A 21,573-nucleotide genomic window follows, 5' to 3' on the forward strand; every position below is an offset into this window, starting at 1 on the left:
TCTGTTTCAGGATTTAATCTACAGATTGTAAAATCAAGTGTATCTCATATTCTTATGGAAATCATTTGGGAGCGCCTGTCAGTCAGTTCAGTTCAGTCGCTTAGTCATATCCAACTCTTTGCGACCCCATGGACTACAGCATGCCAGGCTTCCCTGTCCACCACCAACTCCTGGAGCTCACTCAAACTCATGTCCATCGAGTCAGTGATGCCATCCAACCATCTCATCTTCTGTCCTCCCCTTCTTCTCCTGCCTTTAATTTTCCCAGCATCAGGATCTTTTCCAGTGAGTCAGTTCTTCACATCAGGTGGCCAAAGTGCTGGAGATTCAGCTTCAGCATCAGTCCTTTCAATGAATATTCAGGACTGATTTCCTTTAGGATGGACTGGTTGGATCTCCTTGCAGTCCAAAGGACTCTCAGGAGTCTTCTCCATTATCATAGAAATGCAAGTCAAAACCACAATGAAGTACCATCTCATGCTGATCAGAATGGCTTCTATCAAAAAGTCTACAAGCCATAAATGCTGGAGAGGGTGTGGAGAAAAGGGAACACTCTTACACTGTTGGTGGGAATGCAAACTAGTACAGCCACTATGGAGAACAGTGTGGAGATTCCTTAAAAACTGGAAATAGAACTGCCATACAACCCAGCAATCCCACTGCTGGGCATACACACCAAGGAAACCGAAATTGAAAGAGACACGTGTACCCCAATGTTCATCACAGCACTGTTTACAATAGCCAGGACATTGAAGCAACCTAGATGTCCATCATCAGACGAATGGATAAGAAAGCTTTGGTACATATACACAATGGAATATTACTCAGCCATTAAAAAGAATGCATTTGAATCAGTTCTAATGAGGTGGATGAAACTGGAGCCTATTATACAGAGTGAAGTAAGTCAGAAAGAAAAAATACCGATAAAGTATACTAATGCATATATATGGAATTTAGAAATATGGTAACGATGACCTTATATGCGAGACAGCAAAAGAGACACAGATGTAAAGAATAGCCTTTTGAACTCTGGGAGAAGGCGAGGGTGGGATGATCTGAGAGAATAGCATTGAAACATGTATATTATCATATGTGAAATAGATCACCTGTCCAGGTTCAGTGTATGAGACAGGGTGCTTGGGGACAGTGCACTAGGATGATGCTGAGGGATGGGACAGTGGGAGGGGGTTTCAGGTTGGGGAACATGTATACACCCATGGCTGATTCATGTCAATGTATGGCAAAACCACTACAATATTGTAAAGTAATTAGCCTCCAGTTAAAATAAATTAATTAATTTAAAAAAGAGTCTTTTCCAACATCACAGTTCAAAAGCATCTGTTCTTTGGCATTCAGCTTTCCTTATAGTCCACCTGTCACATCCATACATGACTACTGGAAAAACCATAGCTTTGACTAGATGGACCTTTGAGAGCCCCTGTAGCTCCTTGTAATTTAAATGAGATTATACATTGAGGAATACAGTCTCATAGGTAGCTGTGTCCGTGTGTCTGATGCTGTATGTCTCTGAGGGGGTTGTGTGTCTGTATGTGTATTTGTGCACATAGTGAGGACAGAAGGTGAGAAAAGCCATGCCTCTGTCAGATCTCCCATTTGCTTATTAGTTTAGCATGGATAAACATAAACACAGACAAAAAGAACACGAAGAACTTATTGTTACTGGCAACAAAATGCCTGAGAAAAGATGAGGGCATAGATACAAAAGCTCTTTCTTACGAACTGCTCACCCCCACACTTGCCAGTTGGATATGACTGCTGATAGTTTCAGCAAATTTCATGAGTACATAACAAAGTATAGTTCTTAGAAGTTGAAAACCAGTTGCTAGTGAGTCTGCTGAAATGGTTCATTTTACAATTCTCTCCACTCTCAGGAACTGACACAGACTTTTAGCGCAAACACTGCACATTTGCCTGATTCATCAACAGCATTCCTTCTCGCATGAGTAGATCCCTGCTTTGTATGCCAGACAGTAGGCATACTTTACCTTATTTATACCGTGTAACTACTCTTTATAGTAGATAGTTTTACCTCCACCTGATAGACATAGAAAGGGAAAGTCAGACAGTTAAGCAATTAGCTGTTGGCCACTGAACTCAGAAGTGGTAGAAGCATGATTCCAATCCTCTTTCACTGCCTAGTCTACACTTATAAGTTCCAGCAGTGCTTCCCTTGTCTTTCCTTTCAATTTTGTTTATCCTGTGACTCATAAACTTGATGATCTCATCTACATGTTGCTTCCAAATAACTACTTTAAAACAATATATCATTTATTAGTCAATATTTCCAGTAAAATGAAAGAATTAGAAGAATTAGTAAAATGGAAGAACTAGAAGCAAAGCATGTGTTCCAACCTTCCTTTCCCTGAACCCAGAGAACTAGTGAATTCTGCTTCTGTTTCAGAAAAAGTACTGATAACCACTTAGCTTTCTTGTCACCTGGGCATATCTCTGCAAGAGAGCACCTGTGCATATCTCTGCAAGAGAGCAAATCCATGCCTATATCAAATTCATTAGTCTATGTCAGAGATACACCTCTGCTTGGTGCTTCGGACATAGGATACCTTCAGATACTATAAGCAGATACTATACCCATGCTTATACATCATCAAAAAGTTAGCATTAAGAGAACCACAAGGCCCTCCCTAATGTCCAATGTAAGGAGAACTAAGAAATGATGCTTCTATTTGGGTAGCTTAAGCTTTTATTTAGGCTTCTGTAACAAGTCCATTCTAAAGGAGATCAATCCTGGATGTTCATTGGAGGGACTGATGCTAAAGCTGAAACTGCAATACTTTGGCCACCTCATGCGACGAGTTGACTCACTGGAAAAGACTCTGATGCTGGGAAAGGTTGGGGGCGGGAGGAAAAGGGGACGACGGAGAATGAGATGGCTGGATGGCATCACCGACTCTGTGGACATGAGTTTGAGTGAACTCCGGGAGTTGGTGATGGACAGGGAGGCCTGGCGTGCTGTGATTCATGGGGTCGCGGAGAGTCGGACACGACTGAGCGACTGAACTGAACTGAACTGAACTGAACAAGCTGAAGAAGATCTTGCTTCGTTCATAGCTGGATGGTACTGTTCATGGATGGGAATGCTTGCTGCATTTGAATTTAATCCAAAGCCACTGTATGGTGATGCTGATAAAGCATTGGACAAGATTAGTATCCTGGACATCACTGGGTTACTATGCTTTGGTAAATGGGTATTAGTTGGGTTGTGTATTGCCGTTTTTCTTCATCCAGGCAAGAGTTGAATACCATCCTCAGCTCTATATCTATTTGTAGTTTTCTATATTATCTAAGAGAACATACATTACCTGGGAAAGTGTGTTTATAACTTGATCTCATCTTAAAACTCTTCAGGACTATCTGATTAGTCATACCTTTTAAAATTCTCCAACCCAATAACTTCTTATTTTTATTCAAAAACAGAAATGAGAAGAACAGTATTTGAAATGAAAATATCTTTCCTTAGAAGGTCTTATTAAATAATATTGCCTGTTTGTTTACTAAAGGTTTTATCTTCTTAGAGGCTGTAATTCAGGAAAGTCTAACATTTGTACTTTGATTTACTCATTCTTTCAATAAATATTTATTGGGTCAGGCTCTCTGGTGGGTGGGGGGCCTTATGCCAATTCCCAATAATAACCCACTAAGAGCAGCTATAACCACCCAGTCTTCACCCAATGACTTTCTAGATAAAAGTCAGATTTTAGAACAGAAATCATTGAAAACTTTGTTTTTTTCCCCAATATTTGATATAACCTGGATAATTTTACCTCATCTGATTTAATAAAAACTTTAAATACCTTTAGAGTTCCAGCGGCTCAGACGCGAGGGATGCTGGCTCCGGCGCAACCAACTATACGCAGAAGCGTGGCAGAGAGGAGCTACCCCACTTCCAAGGTAAGGTACAGCAGCTGCGCTTTGCTGGAGCAGCTGTGAAGAGATATTCCACGACCAAGGTAAGAGAAACCCAAATAAGACGGTGGATATTGCGAGGGGGCATGAGGGGGCAGACACACTGAAATCATAATCACAGAAAACTAGTTGATCTGATCACATGGATCACAGACCTGTCTAACTCAATGAAACTAAGCCATGCCATGTGGGGCCACCCAAGATGGACAGGTCATGGTGGAGAGGTCTGACAGAATGTGGTTCACTGGAGAAGGGAATGGCAAACCACTTCAGTATACTTGCCTTGAGAACCCCATGAACAGTATCAAAAGGCAAAATGATAGGATACTGAATGAGGAATTCCCCATGTTAGCAGGTTCCCAGTATGCTACTGGAGATTAGTAGAGAAATAACTCCAGAAAGAATGAAGGGATGGAGCCAAAGCAAAACCAATACCCAGTTGTGGATGTGACTGGCGATAGAAGCAAGGTCCGATGCTGTAAAGAGCAATATTGCATAGGAACCTGGAATGTTAGGTCCATGAATCAAGGCAAATTGGAAGTAGTCAAACAGGAGATGACAGGAGTGAACGTAGACATTCTAGGAATCAGTGAACTAAAATGGACTGGAATGGGTGAATTTAACTCAGATGACCATTATATCTACTACTGTGGGCAGGAATCCCTTAGAAGAAATGGAGTAGCCATCATGGGCAACAAAAGAGTCCGAAATGCAGTACTTGAATGCAATCTTAAAAACGACAGAATGATTTCTGTTCTTTTCCAAGGCAAACCATTCAATATTACAGTAATCCAAGCCTATGCCCCGACCAGTAATGCTGAAGAAGCCAAAGTTGAACGGTTCTATGAAGACCTACAAGACCTTTTAGAACTAACACCCAAAAAAGATGTCCTTTTCATTATAGGGGACTGGAATGCAAAAGTAGGAAGTCAGGAAACAGTTGGAGTAACAGGCAAATTTGGCATTGGAGCACGAAATGAAGCAGGGCAAAGGCTAATAGAGTTTTGCCAAGAGAATGCACTGGTCATAGCAAACACCCTCTTCCAACAACACAAGAGAAGACTCTACACATGGACATCACCAGATGGTCAACACCGAAATCAGATTGATTATATTCTTTGCAGCCAGAGATGGAGAAGCTCTATACAGTTAGCAAAAACAAGACCAGGAGCTGACTGTGGCTCAGATCATGAACTCCTTATTGCCAAATTCAGATTTAAATTGAAGAAAGTAGGGAAAACCACTAGACCATTCAGATATGACCTAAATCAAATCCCTTATGATTATAGAGTGGAAGTAAGAAATAGATTTAAGGGTCTAGATCTGATAGATAGAGTGCCTGATGAACTCTGGACGGAGGTTCGTGACATTGTACAGGAGACAGGGACCAAGACCATCCCCATGGAACAGAAATGCAAAAAAGCAAAATGGCTGTCTGAGGAGGCCTTACAAATAGCCATGAAAAGAAGAGAAGCAAAAAGCAAAGGAGAAAAGGAAAGATATAAGCATCTGAATGCAGAGTTCCAAAGAATAGCAAGGAGAGATAAGAAAGCCTTCCTCAGCAATCAATGCAAAGAAATAGAAGAATACAACAGAATAGGAAAAACAAGAGATCTTTTCAAGAAAATTAGAGATACCAAGGGATAATTTCATGTAAAGATGGGCTCGATAAGGGACAGAAATGGTATGGACCTAGCAGAAGCAGAAGATATTAAGAAAGAAAAGGTGGCAAGAATACACAGAAGAACTGTACAAAAAAGATCTTCACAACCAAGATAATCACGATGGCGGAATCACTCACTTGGAGCCAGGGATCTTGGAATGTGAAGTCAAGTGGGTCTTAGAGAGCATCACTACGAACAAAGCTAGTGGAGGTGATGGAATTCCAATTGAGCTATTTCAAATCCTGAAAGATGATGCTGTGAAAGTGATGCACTCAATATGCCAGCAAATTTGGAAAACTCAGCAGTGGCCACAGGACTGGAAAAGGTCAGTCTTCATTCCAATCCCAAAGAAAGGCAATGCCAAAGAATATTCAAACTACCGCACAATTGCACCCATCTCACACACTAGTAAAGTCATGCTCAAAATTCTCCAAGCCAGGCTTCAGCAATATGTGAACCGTGAACTTCCAGATGTTCAAGCAGGTTTTAGAAAAGGCAGAGGCACCAGAGATCAAATTGCCAACATCCGCTGGATCATGGAGAAAGCAAGAGAGTTCCAAAAAACATCTATTTCTGCTTCATTGACTATGCCAAAGCCTTTGACTGTGTGGATCACAACAAAATGTGGAAAATTCTGAAAGAGATGGGAATCCCAGACCACCTGACCTGCCTCTTGAGAAACCTGTATGCAGGTCAGGAAGCAACAGTTAGAACTAGACATGTAACAACAGACTGGTTCCAAATAGGAAAAGAAGTATGTCGAGGTTATATATTGTCACCCTGCTTATTTAACTTGTATGCAGAGTACATCATGAGGAACGCTGGGCTGGAGGAAGCACAAGCTGGAATCAAGATTGCCGGGAGAAATATCAATAACCTCAGATATGCAGATGACACCACCCTTATGGCAGAAAGTGAAGAGGAACTCAAAAGCCTCTTGATGAAAGTGCAAGAGGAGAGTAAAAATGTTGGCTTGAAGCTCAACATTCAGAAAACAACGGTCATGGCATCTGGTCCCATCACCTCATGGCAAATAGATGGGGAAACGGTGGAAACAGTGTCAGACTTTATTTTTTTGGGCTCCAAAATCACTGCAGATGCTGATTGCAGCCATGAAATTAAAAGAAGCTTGCTCCTTGGAAGGAAAGTTATGACCAACCTAGATAGCATATTAAAAAGCAGAGACATTATTTTGCCAACAAAGGTCCGTCTAGTCAAGGCTGTAGTTTTTCCCATGGTCATGTATGGATGTGAGAGTTGGACTGTGAAGAAAACTGATCGCCAAAGAATTGGTGCTTTTAAACTGTGGTGCTGGAGAAGACTCTTGAGAGTCCCTTGGACTGCAAGGAGATCCAACCAGTCCATTCTAGAGGAGATCAATCCTGGGTGTCATTGGAAGTACTGATGCTAAAGCTGAAGCTCCAATACTTTGGCCACCTCATGTGATGAGTTGACTCACTGGAAAAGACTCTGATGCTGGGAGGGATTGGAGGCAGGAGGAGACATGGATGACAGAGAATGAGATGGCTGGATGGCATTACCGACTCGATGGACATAAGTTTGAGTGAATTCCGGGAGTTGGTGATGGACAGGGAGGCCTGGCGTGCTGTGATTCATGGGGTCAGAAAGAGTCGGAGACGACTGAGTGACTGAACTGAACTGAACTGAACAGTTAAAATACATTATTTATATACAAAGATAAAACAGTGTTAAAGTAACTTATTTTGTTTATCTGAAAACAATTTTACTCCTGGAATTTATTGAAAAAACTTATAAGTCAAGGAGCTAGATTAATTGTAACAAAGTATGCATGAAATTATGGACAAAGCAATGGAATGTGTTTTAAAACATGGATATTATTTAAAGACTCATTTAGCAAAAGCAGAGGAACCAGAGATCAAATTGCCAACATCCGCTGGATCATCAAAAAAAGAAGGAAGAGTTCCAGAAAAACATCTATGTCTGCTTTTTTGACTATATCAAAGCTTTTGACTGTGTGGATCACAACAAAATGTGGAAAATTCTGAAAGAGATGAGAATACCAGACCACGTGACCTGCCTCTTGAGACACCTGTATGCAGCTCAGGTAGCAACAGTTAGAACTGGACATGGAACAACAGACTGGTTCCAAATAGGAAAAGGAATACGTCAAGGCTGTATATTGTCACCCTGCTTATTTAACTTATATGCAGAGTACATCGTGAGGAACGCTGGGCTGGATGAAGCACAAGCTGGAATCAAGATTGCTGGGAGAAATATCAATAACCTCAGATATGCAGATGACACTACCCTTATAGCAGAAAGTGAAGAAGAACTAAAGAGCCTCTTGATGAAAGTGAAAGAGGAGAGTGACAAGGTTGGCTTGAAGCTCAACATTCAGAAAACTAAAATCACGGCATCCGGTCCCATCCGGCAGATATATGGGGAAACAGTGGAAACAGTGTCAGACTTTTTTTTTTTGGGCTCCAAAATCACTGCAGATGCTGATTGCAGCCATGAAATTAAAAGACACTTACTCCTTGGAAGGAAAATTATGACCAACCTAGATAGCATATTAAAAAGTAGAGACATTACTTTGCCAACCATGGTCCATCTAGTCAAGGCTATGGTTTTTCCAGTGGTCATGTATGGATGTGTGATTTGGACTATAAAGAAAGTTGACCATTGAAGAATTGATGCTTTTGAACTGTGGTGCTGGAGAAGACTCTTGAGAGTCCCTTGGACTGCAAGGAGATCCAGCCAGTCCATCCTAAAGGAGATCAGTCCTGGGTGTTCATTGGTAGGACTGATGCTGAAGCTGACTCTCTGATACTTTGGCCACCTGATGCAAAGAGTTGACTCATTGGAAAAGACCCTGATGCTGGGAAAGATTGAAGGCAGGAGGAGAAGGGGATGACAGAGGATGAGATGGTTGGATGGCATTACAGATTCAATGCACATGGGTTTGGGTGGACTCCGGGTGTTGATGATGGACAGAGAGGCCTAGTGTGCTGCGGCTCATGGAGTTGCAAAGAGTCGGACATGACTGAGCGACCGAACTGAACCGAACTTACCAAAAGCAAATTCTAGTGTATTCCTTAAGTGATACCTTTGAAAGAAACCCTGACTCATCACTAAAATATAACTTGTCCAGAGATAAAATGATTGGGGTAATTGCATTGTAAAGGTAGATACATGTGAAATTGACTTATTTATTGCAAGATAACCGAACATAATGGAGAAGGCAATGACACCCCACTCCAGTACTCTTGCCTGGAAAATCCCATGGACAGAGGAGCCTGGTGGGCTTCAATCCAGGGGGTCGCTATGAATCGGACATGATTGAGCGACTTCACTTTCACTTTTCACTTTCATGCATTGGTGGAGGAAATGGCAATCCACTCCAGTATTCTTGCCTGGAGAATCCCAGGGAGAGGGGAGCCTGGTGGGCTTCTATCTATGGGGTCGCACAGAGTTGGACACGATTTCAGTGACTTAGCAGCAGTAGCAGCAGCAATAGAACATAGATATACAGGTCTGTGCCTATGATTTTTGCATAAGAATGATAAGAGCAGTAGGAGCATCTTTTGTTCTAGTGAGGGAATTCTGGGTGGAGTCTTGGATGGTTCCTGGATGGGGCCTAGTTGTCAGAAAGACCAAGCCATAATTAGAAGCTTAGAATTTTTAGCCATTTCCTTTACCTTCACCCCCTTTTATAGAGAGGAGGAAAGGACTGAACATGGAGTTAGAAAGTGATCATGCCTGCCTGAGGAAGTCTCCATAAAATCCCCAAAGTATGAGTTCAGGAGCTTTCAGGTTGGTGAACATTGCTGATTTGGAGGCTGATGCACCCCAGCTCCACAGAGACAGAAGCGCCTGCACTCAGGACCCTCCTAGGCATCACCTTACTTATTTATTCACCTTGCTCTTCATCTGGACCCTTTACGATATCCTTTAATAAGCTGATAAAGTGTTTCCTTGAGTTTATGAGCTGCTTGAGCAAATTAACCAAGCTTGAGGAGCAACATGGGAACCTCTGATTTGCAACCAAATCAGACAGAAGTTGTGATTAGCTGAGGGACCTGCTGCTTGTGATTGGCATGTGACATGGCGGCGGGGGCAGTCTCCTGGGCCTGAGCACTTAACCTGTGGGATCTGATGTGCTCTAATAGTATCAGAGTTGATTTACTCTGTAGAATACCCAACTAGTGTCACAGAATTGCTTGGTGGTGTGGGGAAAACCCATATATAGGGTGTCAGAAGTGTTGTGAGTATAGTAGTAGTGAAAGAGTAGAAAATGCAGAAAGAAAACTAGAGGTTCTTCAACTCATGCATTAAATTATTGAGCATGCAATAGCATGTTGTCATAAATAACATGAATTCAGCACGTATCTATTAAACATACTGGAATCAACAGCTCTGAAGCATATTAAAGACTCAGACTATATTAGAAATATAGTCTACTTGAGTTCTTTAAGGGAAAAATTGTTTACATCTTCTGTTTACAAGTTCAGCTTCTAGCATTGATTTACTCAATCTGCACAGATTCTTAGAAGACACTGTTTTAGTTAAATTCAGTTCCACAGCACCTAAAAAGCAATGGAAGATGGATATCTAATGAACACAAGAAGCAGTGGAAGCAAACCTAAAATCCAAGCTAGTAGAATCTTCCCTGGTGGCTGAGCTGGTAAAGAATCCGCCTGCGGTGCAGGAGACCACAGTTTGATTCCTGGGTTGGGAAGATCCCCTGGGGGAGTCATGGCAACCCACTCTAGTATTCTTTCATGGAGAATCCCCATGGACAGAGGAGCCTGGAGGGCTACAGTCCATGGGGTCACAAAAAGTTGGATATGACTGAGTGACTAAGCAGCAGCAGCAAACATGTCTTAACTAAATTTTTGGCCATATTTTTCCTATAAATATTCAAAATAGAGTCAACTTTTGGCATTGAAACACAGGTCAAACATGGTCTTTTGGGGACAAAATCTGGATCTATCTAAGAAACAAATTTTACAGTGTGTATACATATTGAATCATTATATTGTACTCTTGAAAATATGTCAGTTTTACCTCAGTTTTAAAAAAAAGAGACTCAGAGGAAAACGGATTAGGTATTTTATGCATTTAGTAAACATATATTCTTTGTCCTGACCAAGGAATTGTCTTTCTGATATTCTTTACAGAATAAAACCAGCAAAAGAGTAAGGATGATAGCAACTAGTTACTGATTCAGAAATCTCTTACTGAACACTGATTTCCTATCAGATCTCTACTGGACTTTGTGAATATAAAGATTCTGTTCTGCCCTCAATTCATTTGCTCTGTAAAATAGTTCATCCATTGATTTCTTCATTCAAAGGACAAGTCTTCATTAAGCACTTCAGTTCAGTTCAGTTCAGTTCAGTTGCTCAGTCGTGTCCGACTCTCCGCGACCCCATGAATCACAGCACGCCAGGCCTCCCTGTCCATCACCAACTCCCGGAGTACACTCAAACTCATGTCCACAGAGTCGGTGATGCCATCCAGCCACCTCATTCTCCGTCGTCCCCTTTTCCTCTCGCCCCCAACCTTTCCCAGCATCAGAGTCTTTTCCAGCGAGTCAACTCGTCACATGAGGTGGCCAAAGTATTGCAGTTTCAGCTTTAGCATCAGTCCCTCCAGTGAACATCCAGGATTGATCTCCTTTAGAATGGACTGGTTGGATCTCCTTGCAGTATAAGGGACTCTCAAGAGTCTTCTCCAACACCACAGTTCAAAAGCATCTATTCTTCGGCGATCAGCCTTCTTCACAGTCCAACTCTCACATCCATGCATGACCACGGGAAAAACCATAGCCTTGACTAGATGGACCTTGGTTGGCAAAGTAATGTCTCTGCTTTTTAATATACTATCTAGGTTGGTCATAACTTTCCTTCCAAGGAGCAAGCGTCTTTGATTTTCATGGCTGCAATCAGCATCCGCAGTGATTTTGGAGCCCAAAAAAACAAAGTCTGACTCTGTTTCCACTGTTTTTCCATCTATTTCCCATGAAGTGATGGGACCAGATGCCATGATCTTTGTTTTCTGAATGTTGAGCTTCAAGCCAACCTTTTCACTCTCCTCTTTCACTTTCATCAAGAGGCTTTTGAGTTCCTCTTCACTTTCTGCCATAAGGGTAGTGTCATCTGCATATCTGAGGTTATTGATATTTCTCCCAGCAATCTTGATTCCAGCTTGTGCTTCTTCCAGCCCAGGGTTCCTCATAATGTACTCTGCATATAAGTTAAATAAGCAAGGTGACAATATACAGCCTTGACGCACTCCTTTTCCTATTTGGAACCAGTCTGTTGTTCCATGTCCAGTTCTGACTGTTGCTTCCTGACCTGCATACAGGTTTCTCAAGAGGCAGGTCAGGTGGTCTGGGATTCCCATCTCTTTCAGAATGTTCCACAGTTTTTTGTGATCCACACAGTCAAAGGCTTTGGCATAGTCAATGAAGCAGAAATAGATGTTTTTCTGAAACTCTCTTGCTTTCTCCATGATCCAGCGGATGTTGGCAATTTGATCTCTGGTGCCTCTGCCTTTTCTAAAACCTGCTTGAACATCTGGGAGTTCACAGTTTACATACTGCTGAAGCCTGGCTTGGAGAATTTTGAGCATGACTTTACTAGCGTGTGAGATGAGTGCAATTGTGCGGTAGTTTGAGCATTCTTTGGCATTGCCTTTCTTTGGGATTGGAATGAAGACTGACCTCTTCCAGTCCTGTGGCCACTGCTGAGTTTTCCAAATCTGCTGGCATATTGAGTGCAGCACTTTCACAGCATCATCTTTCAAGACTTGAAATAGCTCAACTGGAATTCCATCACCTCCACTAGCTTTGTTCATAGGGATGCTTTCTAAAGCCCACTTGACTTCACATTCCAAGATGTCTGGCTCTAGGTCAGTGATCACGTTATCGTGACTATCTTGGTTGTGAAGATCTTTTTTGTACAGTTCTTCTGTGTATTCCTGCCACCTCTTCTTAATATCTTCTGCTTCTGTTAGGTCCATACCATTTCTGTCCTTTATCGAGCCCATCTTTGCATGAAATGTTCCCTTGGAATCTCTAATTTTCTTGAAGAGGTCTCTTGTTTTTCCTATTCTGTTATTTTCCTCTATTTCTTTGCATTGATCACTGAGGAAGTCTTTCTTATCTCTCCTTGCTATTCTTTGGAACTCTGCATTCAGATGCTTATATCTTTCCTTTTCTCCTTTGCTTTTCGCCTCTCTTCTTTTCACAGCTATTTGTAAGGCCTCCTCAGACAGCCATTTTGCTCTTTTGCATTTCTTTTCCATGGGGTTGGTCTTGGTCCCTGTCTCCTGTACAATGTCACGAACCTCCGTCCAGAGTTCATCAGGCACTCTATCAATCAGATCTAGTCCCTTAAATCTATTTCTTACTTCCACTGTATAATCATAAGGGATTTGATTGAGCTCATATCTGAATGGTCTAGTGGTTTTCCCTACTTTCTTCAATTTAAGCCTGAATTTGGCAATAAGGAGTTCATGATCTGAGCCACAGTCAGCTCCTGGTCTTGTTTTCACTAACTGTATACAGCTTCTCCATCTTTGGTTGCAAAGAATATAATCAATCTGATTTCGGTGTTGACCATCTGGTGATGTCCATGTGTAGATTCTTCTCTTATGTTGTTGGAAGAGGGTGTTTGCTATGACCAGTGCATTCTCTTGACAAAACTCTATTAGCCTTTGCCCTGTTTCATTCCGTGCTCCAAGGCCAAATTTGCCAGTTACTCCAGGTGTTTCTTGACTTCCTACTTTTGCATTCCAGTCTCCTATAATGAAAAGGACATCTTTTTTGGGCATTAAGCACTTACCTACTCAGTATAAGGTACTATGCTCAAAGCCAGGCACGTATATATACTGAGTTGGTAAGTGTAGTTATGAAGTTATGTCAGATATTAAAGGTATACTGCTCCAAGCCAAAGGTTATCTATGGCTACCAGAAGGAAGATGCAAAATGAAGGATCTTGCTTTAGAGGTTCTAGAGAGAGTGTAGCTTTGCCAACACCTTGACTTCATACTTTCAACCTCCAGAATTGTGAAACAATAAATTTCTCTTGTTTTAAGCCACCTGGTTTATAGGTCTTTAATGAATACAGCCTGCAACTGTAAAGACCCTGTGGCAATGAAAAACATTTCCAAATCAAAGGATCAAAAGACATCCATAATTATTAGATTCTATTATGTAGACGAGGTAGGATTGCTGAGTAAATACAGGTCAACTAATTTGAATTTCAGATAAATAAGAAATACTTTTGTGTGTGTGTGTCCCATATTACATCTAAATATCTGCTGAAAACTGTTTATCTGAAATTCCAATTTAACTGGTCATCCTGTCATTTTATTTGCTAAAGTTTGCAATCCTATGAAGAGGGCACATGATGGAAGGTATGGAGAGGCTATTTCACTCCAGAATGAAGTAGATTGAGTTTGTGAAAAATGAAGAAATGGTGATAGCAGGTACAGGCAACCCTGCAGCTATTTGGCTCTGAAAGGTCTAGGAGAGATGCTGAGGAACTGGGGTTGGAATAGAGGAATGAAGGGTCAAGTGGGGATCAGCAATTTTGTTTTGAAATGTAAGAGATTTATGTATGTTTAAGAACTGTCTTAGTCCATTCCATGCTCATGACCTGAGCACCTCCCAAAGGCCCCACCTCCTAAAACCATCACTCTGAGATTAGGATTTTGACATATGAATTTTGCAAGGGACACATTTGGCAAGAGCCAAATGATGGACTTCTATTGAGAGTTTGATTATACAAGGGGGAAAAGAAGAAGGCAAATATTTATAGCTCACAAGAAGATTAAAAAAAATGATGGTATCTAAAGAGATACCTTAGAAAAAGAGGCACATCCTCCACTGTAGTAAAATAAGAGGGAAGTAAGGTTTTGGTGTGTGTTGTTTTGTGTATTTATTATTAAAGAAATTGTTGGTGTGTGGGAATTCTCATCTGGTGGTCTCTATCTTCTCGTTAGACTAAGAGGCAAGTTCATAGGCTAAATACCAGAAGGAACAAGACTATTTCAGAGATTTAAAGGAAGAAGACACAGTTTAATTTGTCACTGCAGGTTGGATTGAACAATTGAGGAAGATGTCAGGCCACATTAGTGGCCCATGTGAGTTTTAATTTCAACGGCTTCACAGTCAGTGCTAGTTTTGCTCAGTGGAAAATTTTTCATGGGGAGCATGGAGGAGGAGGAAGTAATTAACTGGAGTAGAAGGGAAGAGAACCCAGAGAAGTACATAAAAAGAGGAAGCAACTGTGCTGATCTGACCTTGAGGAGTGAGTAGGCTCTTCCTGGTATGTAGAAGGTCGGAGTGGGAATATCTTGCTTAGTGTTCAGGGAAATGGAGGCAAGAAGGGGAAAAGCCTATTATTTAGTACTCATTTTGGCTATAGAAAGCTTACATTCTTGCTTTGAGGGAGAAGAAAAGAGATAGTAACTATTTCAGAAACTCATGGGAGAGAAAAAAATAATCACTGAAACTTGAGACAGTTGAAAAGGCTTCTGAGTAGAGGCTGGGCTTCAAAGGAAGAAGGACTTGAGTGGAGGATGGTAGAAAGGGTGGTTTAGGAAAAGACTAAATACCTGTAAAACCTGGTTTTGGCTTCCAGATTTTTTTTAGATGCCTTGATTTTTTTTTTCATGTTATCTTCCTGCTCATGTAAGTACTTGAAATTGCTAATCTTATTACAGAGGCTGCCATATGTTTCAGCCTTATAATTTGCCAGGAACTTTCTTCCTTTTGTATAGAGAAGGATCTCAGACATTCTATTCATCTAGAAAATATGTATGGAATGTAAAAATGAGTAAGTAATGCTGTAAGCCTTCAGTATCAGAGGTGGTACAGGTGCTGTGTGTTCAGTGCCAAGAGGGATAGTTAATCATAGCCTCACAGGAGAGTTTGGAAGCAGAAGTGAGCACAAAATCCTCTTCCTTGTCCTGAAGGTATTCCAGCTGAATATTGTTCCAGCCACTGTCACTCTGCAGGGGAAGGTGGGGGAGCAAGCACTGCACTGACTCTCCTCCCTTCAGGGCCCTGCCTATTCCAGGGTTGGAGGCATAAAGAATGACACAGAAGAGGGTTGGAGTCACCTGTAATTTCAACTGCAGCAGACAAATCTATCTCCAGGGTTTCACTGTTATTTCCAGGATTTCATCAACACAAATTTATAATTTTATGAATTCCACAACAAAACTCCTACGTGCATACCTTACATGTGTGTAATGGGTGAGATGGTCCCATCCAGGATCATTCACTGAGTAATACTTAATGGTTTCCAAGAGTGTAAGAAATGCTACTCTGTGTTTTTTTTGTTTTCTCACTGGTTTGTAGTTTCATAAGGATAACAGTATCATTTCAGTCACCGAGTCATGTCCGACTCTTCGCAACCCCATGGACTACAGCATGCCAGGCTTCCCTGTCCATCACCAACTCCCAGAGCTTGCTTAAACTCATGTCCATTGGATCATCTCACCCTCTGTCATCCCCTTCTCCTGCCTTCAGTATTTCAAAAGCATCAGTTCTTCAGTGCTCAGCTTTCTTTATAGTCCAACTCTCACATGCATACATGACTACTGGAAAAACCATAGCCTTGACTAGATGGACCTTTGTTGGCAAAGTAATGTCTCTGCTTTTTAATATGCCATCTATGTTGGTCCTAACTTTTCTTCCAAGGAGTAAGCGTCTTTTAATTTCATGGCTGCAATCACCATCTGCAGTGATTTTGGAGCCCAAGAAAATAAAATCTGTCCCCCAAAATAAAGTCTCTCACTGTTTCCATTGTTTCCCCATCTATTTGCATGAAGTGATGGGACCGGATGCCATGATCTTCATTTTCTGAATGTTGAGTTTTAAGCCAACTTTTTCATGCTCCTGTTTCACTTTCATCAAGAGGCTCTTTAGTTCTTCACTTTTGCCATAAGAGTGGTGTCATCTGCATATCTGAGATTATTGATATTTCTCCTGGCAACCTTGATTCCAGCTGGTGCTTCATCCAGCGCAACATTTCTCATGATGTACTCTGCCTATAAGTTAAATAAGCAGGGTGACAGTATACAGCCTTGATGTACTCCTTTTCCAATTTGGAACCAGTCTGTTGTTCCATGTCCTGTTTTAATTGTTGCTTTTGACCTGCATACAGATTTCTCAGGAGGCAGGTCAGGTCGTCTGGTATTCCCATCTCTTAAAGAATTTTCCACATTTTGTTGTGATCCACACAGTCAAAAGCTTTCGCATAATACATACTGAAACCTTAAATGTTCTTTTGGATAATATTCAATTAGTAATTTAGAAAAATATCTTTTAGTCTGAGATTATGTTCTTTCTATTTTTTTCTGTTGTTTAAATGTCCTTGTTTTATGTAATGCTGGTGGTTGTGTCACGGTAGATTTTTGAGATTTCTTATTTGTAATGTTTTCCTATTTTTAATGTTCATTCTCGCCAGAAATTATCTCAGTGCTATTGAATTTCTGAACTTTAGGAAAATCTAGTTGTGAATGCATTAGAGTTAGACTAGCTAGTTAGTCCACTAGTTAGAGTGGAACAAAGTCATAGGGTCTTCCAGACTCTCTTCAGCACACAGCCTGGTGACAGTGGGTGTGTGGGCACCCTGCACCTGGCTTGGCTTAACTTTTCTCTGCTTGTGATTTAGATGCAAGACCATTCAGGTTAATAAAATCTGGTCAAAGGCAAGTCCATTGCCGGCATGAATCATAAGTCCTTCCCTGGGATAGGGCTGAGTGCCAGACGTAAAGCCAAAACATGCATTCACCTCTTCCAGTGGGGAAACAAAGCAATAACAACCTCCCACGACCACTCGGCATCAGTAGCTCTGCCAGCCACATGGCATCTTACTTTTCCTTCCTCAGGAAATCAGTGGTAAGATTTTTATCAGGGTAACTCATTCCTTGATCACATGAGCAAAGACACTAAGTAGGCTTTTCTCGACTGAGGTCATAGGAGTCCTGGGCACTTACTCACTGGGGCTCCTCTGTAAGATCTGAGGTAGAAATCTGATTTTCCTTCGTTGTTGGCCACTTGGTCTTTAACACAGAGGGGGAAATAAATCAATCGCTACTTGTATTAGTAGACAAAGCCACATTGTCAGGATATAGATTCCAAAAGCATCTCAGAACAGCTTTGCTGAAATTGATGGATAATATAAAATCTTTATTATAACCAGGGTTGAAGGAATTTGATTCTCATCACTGTAGAATTTCCCTTGTATCATTCTAACTCAGTAGCTAGATTCTAACATAGGGTGAGTGAGGATGGGGTGGGACTTTCACTGATAATTGAAATGTGAGCTAGTGTATAAACATGAGCCACCCCTAGATTACATGGACTGTCATTTCTACATGGCTAATGGTCTTGTTTTCATCCTTCTTCCTTTAATATCTTTTCATCATAGCCTTAACAACTGTTATATCAACATAATAACATACCACCTTTAAAAACATTACTGTAAGATATGCTAAGGAAGAGCTTTGTCACTCTTCTGGAATGGTCTCATGTCTTCCTACTTTTCTTTCAAATATCTTGTTTTATAACAAATGTGAATGGATTTTGGTTTAATCTATAACTTAAAAAACTTCTTTTCTGAAGAAATAGGAAGTAATCCCTTTCTTGCATCAGGATTTTGTTTGACCTGAAAATGTCTATAGGATGATAAACACATTTACAATTAGTCATCATCAATGAATTAATTAGTGATTATTTATAAAAATTATTAGCATATATTTGGTATTTCAGTTCAGTTCAGTTCAGTTCAGTCACTCAGTCGTGTCCAACTCTTCACGACCCCATGAATCACAGCACGCCAGGCCTCCCTGTCCATCACTAACTCCCGGAGTTCACTCAAACTCATGTCCATCGAGTCAGTGATGCCATCCATCCATCTCATTCTCTGTCGCCCCCGTCTCCTCCCACCCCCAATCCCTCCCAGCATCAGGGTCTTTTCCAGTGAGTCAACTCGGTCTCATGAGGTAGCCAAAGTACTGGAGTTTCAGTTTTAGCATCAGTCCTTCCAATGATGTTTTACTATGGATTAAACATTGTGCAAAGCCTGTCCTCATGTATGCTACTAGTTGGCATATGAATCATATAGTTAAAATTTGAAATAACATGAAATGTAGAGTATGGCCTAAGTAAGTGTTGCAGACAATATGGTGTAGGAAGTGTGGAGTTGAACACACTGGATGTGAATTTTGATTCACTCACTTGTTTTGCTTGGCAAGTTTAGTCTCACCTAGCTTTGATTTTTTTTTTTTTTATATAAGTAAAGGAAAATATGATCTATATCGGAGGTGGCAGTGAGAGTCTGAGAGCTTTTATAGAGATCTTAGCAATAGTAAGGCTCAAAAGTCTGGGATCTCTACATACTATTACAAGTGAGACCAGGAGAATGGTATGGAAGTGTTCACTAAGCAGGAAGGATAAAGAAGCGGAGAAGTTGTGAAAAGCCAGCCTTTGGATGAAGAATACATCTATGAGAGTAGAGGAGGAGGAAAGGCAGACTGATTAGAGTACATATTGGGTCCGGGCTGGGGTAGGGGGCAGAATTTATTGTTTGTGGAGGGCTTAATATGAGTCAGGCACTGTGCCAAGTACTTTGTGCATATTTAATCTTCACTGCAAGGAAACACCATGGGAAATAAGACCTCCAGTTTTCCGGATGAGAAGTTGAATCTGAGGAGCTTCAAATATGTTTCTTATGGAAAAACAAAGCAAAACAAAGTGATGACATAGGTGGTAAAAGGTGGTTCCTGAGCTGGAATCCGTTCTCTTTGGCTCCTGAGGCAGTGCAGTGCTGTGGCCCTTAACTTGCCCTTTGGAGCCCCACTTTGTAGCACATGCAGTTCATTATAGTCACAGTCCTAAGAGGACGTGCTGGGCTATGGCGTGGGGTGGTGTAGGGGTGTAGTGTAAGGGCAGAACTGAGCTTGTCCTGAAGGTATTCAGCTGACTACTCTTCCAGCCATTGTCACTCTGAAGGGGAAGGCAGAAGAGCAAAAAGCCCACTGACCCTCCTTCCTGCAGGGCCCTGCCTGTTCCAGGGCTGGGGGCTCGCCCGTTCTTGCTCCACAACTCTGTGGAGTCTACAGGCAAAACTGCAGGAAAGAGTGAGTTTCTGTGCCTTTTGCTCATGCCTTCACTTGTCTAGATCCAGTAACAGAAAATGGAAACAAATGGAAACAAAGGTATTTAATGGAAGAAAGAAGCAAATATTTATCTCACACTGTGCACTACGTGAAATTCACACATGACGTATGTGGTCTCACTGAATCCTCACAGTGAGCTTGGGGGGTGCAAATTATCATTGTTTGTATGGTATCAAATGGCTTTCTGCAGGTCATACAGAAACCAATTTCAGAAATGGGACTTAGGATGATTGAAGAGCAAAGATTGAATTGGCACAGAAATATGAGGATTTAAATAAAAATGTGTATTGCTGAGAAACTATAAAAATGTAGATAAATTGCAATAAATTGTATTCCTCATTTTCTATCCGAGAATTGATGCTGTTTATTTCTTTCTGTGGTGTGCCTACAATAGAAAAAAATAATCACAAAGGATTTTTTCAAATATATGTTCATCTCTTCATCTCAAAAAACAAAATTTCTGGTGTAGCTAGGTGATGTTTTACATATTGAGTTTGACTTCTTTTAGCAGTGCAAATAGTATCTGTTGATCAATGGCAAACTATGCTCATGAATGAGCCAAGTCCTATAAAGGCTCCAAAACTTTGGAAAAGAAGAGATAGAAGTCATTGTGTCTTCCAAGAAAACTTGGGATAAATCTACGGACTTAATGATTATCCAGATCTTATGTGTGTTACTAGTTTCTTAATAAGGCTAATTAAAATATATATACATATATATCTGTGTGTGTGTATGTGTGTATCAACACTAGTAGCATATTGTGATGTTGCTTATAATTTACTTTGAAATACTTCATCATTAACATTGTGATATAATGGTTAGTTTCATTCTGTTCCTTGGGATGATTAGTGGCCCTTGCTGGAAATGCATATTTCATGGTATATTAGTTTCCGAAAACTGTTGTAACAAATTACCACACATAGGCTTAAAACAATAGAATATTATACTCTCACAGTCCTGGGAGCTAGAAGACCAAAACTGAGGTGTCAGTAAGGCTGATTCCTTCTGGCGGCTGCAAGAGAATTTTGTCCATCCCTCCCTCCTGGCTTCTAGTGGTTGCCTATAGTTCTTGGCATTCTTTGATTGGCATGGATTAATTGATGCATCGAGTCTCTGCCTCCGTCTTCACAAAGTGTTCTTCCCTCTGTATGTGGTTGTGTTCCCATGTCCCTTGTGTCCACATCTCTTGTTCTAAGGATACCAGTCCTTTTAAGTAGGCTCTAATCCAATATGATCCTGTCTTAAATTGATTACATCTACAAAGATCCTATTTCCAAATAAAGTAGCATTCAGAAATTCTAGTGGTCAGGTCGTGTATTTTGAGGGGACGCTCTTCAATCCAGTACATGATTTATTAGTTAGCATGTAAATAGAAGATCCTGCCCTACTCTTAGCTATTGTAAGAAATTCTGCTGCCCAGTGAATGTAAGAGTTTGTAAAGTGGCATAACAAATATTAGAAATAGGTGCTCATTCATGAAATTAGTGCTGTTTGTATATATAGACCAGCTAGAAACATGAAAGAAGCAATTCTCATTCTTGCATGGATGATGCATAAAAACACAGAAAGCCATGTGGTCAGTTCCCTTCAGCATGATATCCAAGGCTTATCTCTGACAGTCTCCAGTTAGTTTGCTGATTTGGAGTGCTTATTTCCCTGGACTTAGCTAAATCCTGCTTCTCAAATACTGTTGCATTGGCTTGGGGAAACTTCATACAGCATATAGTCCAAGAAAGCTGGAACTATATAATGCTTATTGTACTGGATGTATGATACATTT

The 21,573-nt window shown here is 40.9% G+C and overlaps 1 long non-coding RNA gene across 1 annotated transcript in view; it reads left to right on the forward strand.

Annotated features, from left to right (window-relative positions):
* Positions 1 to 21,573, forward strand: part of LOC148774994 (uncharacterized) — a 322,880-nt gene that overhangs the window by 288,549 nt on the left and 12,758 nt on the right. Inside the window, exon 2 of the long non-coding RNA XR_016035207.1 lies at positions 3,840 to 3,930. This is a non-coding gene — a long non-coding RNA (uncharacterized LOC148774994). The remainder of the gene's footprint in view (positions 1 to 3,839; positions 3,931 to 21,573) is intronic.

This window comes from Moschus berezovskii, chromosome 18 (genome assembly GCF_049115385.1).
Source record: "Moschus berezovskii isolate FMDL1 chromosome 18, NW_MosBer_1.0, whole genome shotgun sequence".
In the NCBI taxonomy this organism is placed as follows: Eukaryota; Metazoa; Chordata; class Mammalia; order Artiodactyla; family Moschidae; genus Moschus; species Moschus berezovskii.